We start from the raw sequence: 4450 nt of genomic DNA on the forward strand, positions 1-4450 counted from the left end.
AACATGGCACATGTATACATATGTAACAAACCTGCATGTTGTGCACATGTACCCTAGAACTTAAAGTATAAATAACAAAAAAAAGAGAATCTTTTTATTTCTCTTGATCTGTAAGAGATGGAGTTTGCACCCCAGGGCGGGAAACATGACTGTGCTATGTGTGAGGGGAAGAATGGCTGCTGACAGTCTAGAAAGAAGGGTACTCAGAGGGTTATCCCTGTAATGATGGGGAGCCAGATGCTGACAGCAGTCCTGCCTGCAGTTCCAGTCCCTGGGGTTTAATCCTCTTCTGCTACTCCCAAACCCTCAAAAGTTACAGCCTGTTCTCAACTTCCACAGGGGGACTGTGGGAAGTGTCTGTGTCCACCACATTCAGGAGGAAGCAGGACAGAGAGTGACAGAGCCAGACACGGGTTTCGACAAGGGGGAAGAGCAGGGTGGTGGTCCAGGACTGGACAACTGGATCAGGCAACAAACAAGCAGGAGACAGATGTGGAAATTACAAGGCTGGTGAACAACACGGGGCCTCAGATGAGTGTGATATGAATACCAGAGCGATGAATTGGGAACATTTGGGATATACCAACATTGTTCATCTATTTTTCTTTCCTTCTTTTTTTTTTTTTTCTTTTTGAGATGGAATTTTCCTCTTGTTGCCCAGGCTGGAGTGCAATGCTACGACCTTGGCTCACTGCAGCCTCTGCCTCCCAGGTTCAAGTGATTCTCCTGCCTCAGCCTCCAGAGTAGCTAGGATTACAGGCACCCACCACCACACCTGGCTAATTTTTGTATTCTTAGTAGAGACGGGGTTTCTCCATGTTGGCCAGACTGGTCTCAAACTCCTGACCTCAGGTGATCCACCCGCCTTGGCCTCCCAAAGTGCTGAGATTATAGGCGTGAGCCATCATGCCCAGCCCCTCGTCTATTTTTCTGTTGAATAAGAAAGCAGAAATGGCTCTAATGAAAATATCATTTTCATAGAAATGTCTATTAATATTCTTCACGGCCAAGAATGACAATACAAATGGCAATGATGAAAGTACAAAGGACAGTCCTTTACCCCCACGTATACTTGGAGCTAACTGCCTTCATGATGTCAGTGTTGATAAGGAATCGTTGCCTTGTTTTTCAGAGCCGTTTTAAAGTAAGCATGCGGTACACCTTGTGATCGGCCCCCTCCACTTCAGTTGGCAGTCCTCTATGCCTTCTCAATCACAGGGGATTAAAGAAGCAAATATTTTTAAAAACCAAAATGAAAGGTGTTCCCCAATAATTCCAGAGATTTATTTTATCTTCTTTACAAAAGAAGATATTCTAGAGGGTAAAGCCTAGAAGGTCCTCAGGTCTGGCAGAAAAGTGTTCTCCTGTTCAAACATAAACCTACTACAGATTCTCTGCCTTTTAAATTAACATTATAATTTAACTGTCCTATGTACAGAATAGTAGTGAAATAGCCGACCAAACTGAACTTGATACTAGATATTGTGACTTGTTAAAGAAAAAAATGCAAGTAACTCTGCAAAACTGTATAAACACAATTTAAAACGTGCTGCAGCCAAGGCAAAGGCAGCAAGGCAAAACCAAGTGGTGTTAACACTTAGAACACCGTGAATATTAACTCAGAGTCTGCTACTCACTGGGGAGATCTGTGGGGCAATTTGCCTAAATTCAGAGCTAAAAACACCTTTTTAAAATGTCAAACGTGCATAGGATATAAAGAAAAAGAACAAGGTAGAGGCAATTAGCAAAAATAGAAAATTGGGGAAGTGAAATTTTGGCATTTGTATTTTGATCTCACACAGGGATAACTGGAGCTGTGAGTCAACTGGGCACAGGGACTTCGTGTCAAAGGCTTGCCTCACATGGTTGTGCTACAGAAGCTTCCATGGGGGGGCACGTATGTGGTCAGCTTCTGATGGTATTGGCTGCCTGACTCACCAGCAAGGGACCTAACTGAATAGCCATGGTGTCCCATATTTCAAAAGCCGTACAGAAGGGATTATGTTTGAAGCCCACTAACCATGCCGTTTTTAACCTAGGATAAGTTATTTACATCTTAGGTAGTAATAAGTATCATTTCAAAAGAACATTTAAAGAGACATAATAACATACTCCAAATAGCATTTGAAAAGCTAACATGTGGGCAGGAGACTCCCCTGGCGGGGGCCACTCTGTGGGGTATGGAGCCTCCCTGTGCCCCTCGGTCCGACCCTGTCAGCATTCTGCTTCCATGTGCCGTGACCACCACCACCACCTTCAAGGATGTCGACCCCAACAGCAGGAATAGCTCCCAGGTTTTGCAGCTGCCAGGTGGTGGATCCAATTTTTCACTGGGTTTTGATGAACCAACAGAACAAACTGTGAGAAAGAACAAAATGATCTCTAATATCTTTGGGACATCTGAAGAAAATCCACCTTCTTGGGCCACGTTGGCAGGTGCCAAGTCTAGAGGTGGTGGGGAAGACTTGGAGTCATCTGGACTGCAGGGCAGGAACTCTTCTGAAGCGAACTCTGCAGATTCTTAGATCTGAAGGGAGAAGATGACATTCATGAAAATGTGGAGACAGACTTGCAAGGCAGCCTGGGGCAGAGGGAAGAGAAGCTTGCGCCGGCCATACCTGTGCTGAGCCCAGGGGTCCCGGCCTCAGCGCCATCCAGAGGAAATCTCCCTGGTGGCAAGTCCAGCCTTGGCCTGGGTTAACTCTGCTCTGACCATCCTGAACTTTGTTGTTTTGTTTGTTTCCTCCATGCTTGTGAACTGCACAACTTGGGCCTGACTGTACATCTTTTGGATTTATTTCATTAAAAAAGAAGGACTTTTAAAAAATAAAGAGACAATACGTCAACTACATGGTTTCTATGGTATCCCTGTGAAGACCTCTAAAGGTTTTTCTACTTTTCCTCACTTTAAAACACTTTTCCTGTGTCTTTGTTTCTCAATGATTTCAAAGTGGCCTTGAAGCCACACAATATATAACTTGGAGGAAGGATCAGGGTAAACGGCTGGAGGATTCCATTCCCTGAAGTCTGTCGATGTTACCTGTTGATGGAATAATGGCTATGAGGAAAGCTATAAAAGCAGCTCAGACTGAAGGCTACGGGGAAGGATGTTTGTCAGGACGTGTCAAAAGATTTTAAAATGTAGATTCCATTCTCAGAATTTATCCTAAGAAAGCAAAGATGGATTACGCAAAGGTCTAGCAAGGAGGCTCGCAGCAGCATGGTTAATAATTACGAATGTTGGACGCACCCCGAAGCTCCAGCACTAGGGAACTGGGAAAATAAATGGCAGTACATTCAGACCAGAAAACAATCTGTCAGCATGAAAAATAAATTCGGAGAAATGTCCATATGAGCAAAAGAGAGCTGTTCACAATATATTCTTAAGAGAATCCCTATGTAGAAAGCTATGTAGATAACCTGAATTAAAGCAATTAGAGAAACCTAAATGTGAGAACAGAGAGTGTATTCAAAAACATCTAACTCCGCTTCTTTCGGGCACTGTGCTGAGCACCCTAGGGGCTGCAAAGATGAAGAAAATTGTCCTCAAAAAAGCACATAGTCTCCATGGAAAAGAATGACTAAAATGCCAGGTAGAAAGTAGCTAATGCCATAAATGGGGTGTGTGTGTGTGTGTGTGTGTGTGTGTGTGTGTGTGTCAGAGAGAGAGACAGAGAGAGACATAGAGAGACAGAGACAGAGAGATTAAGATCAAGGAAGCCATTTGGGGAAACACTTATACCAATAAGAATGACTCTGCTGAGAGAAAATGGCTAAGGAGAGGCAATGTGGCTATGAATGACCCCAGGGAATGGAGCCCCAGTCCCTTCTAGGAAGTTTGGAGGGAAAAGTGAGAACTCAAGAGCAAATCAGGGAGACCCGTCTTCCCTGCTATGTCTAACTTGCCATGGCAAGGTTGGGTATCTCTGTGAAGTGAGGTGCTTTGCCACCACATAATGCCCAAGTTTGGAGTTCCCCAAGCTGGCATCCTAAGCCTCAGAGGAAACACTACTCTTTTTTTGGGGGGGCGGCGGGGATGGAGTCTCACTCTGTCACCCAGTCTGGAATGTGCAGTGGCTCAATCTCAGCTCACTGCAATCTCCACCTCCCAACTCAAGAGATCCTCCTGCCTCAGCTTCCTGAATAGCTGGGATTATAGGCACACACCACCACGCCTGGCTAATTTTTGTATTTTTTAGTAGAAATGGGGTTTCACCATGTTGGCCAGGCTGGTCTTGAACTCCTGGCCTCAGGTGATCCGCCCGTCTCAGCCTCCAAAAGTGCTGGGTTTACAGGCCTGAGGCACTGCACTGGGCTGAAACACTACTCTCATGCACCCTGAACAAATCAGAGAAAGCTGATAGTCACCAAGTGTCCTGTGCAAACTTGAACAAACTCTGCATCACCGTGTGGTGACTCCAGAGTAGTTCCATGGGAATTCACTTTCCCC

The 4450-nt window shown here is 45.0% G+C and overlaps 1 pseudogene; it reads left to right on the forward strand.

Annotated features, from left to right (window-relative positions):
• The first annotated feature begins 1805 nt into the window (after positions 1-1805).
• Positions 1806-2814, forward strand: LOC105548058 (annotated as a pseudogene).
• The last annotated feature ends 1636 nt before the right edge of the window (positions 2815-4450 follow it).

The sequence above is a fragment of the Mandrillus leucophaeus genome, unplaced genomic scaffold (genome assembly GCF_000951045.1).
Source record: "Mandrillus leucophaeus isolate KB7577 unplaced genomic scaffold, Mleu.le_1.0 Scaffold40, whole genome shotgun sequence".
In the NCBI taxonomy this organism is placed as follows: Eukaryota; Metazoa; Chordata; class Mammalia; order Primates; family Cercopithecidae; genus Mandrillus; species Mandrillus leucophaeus.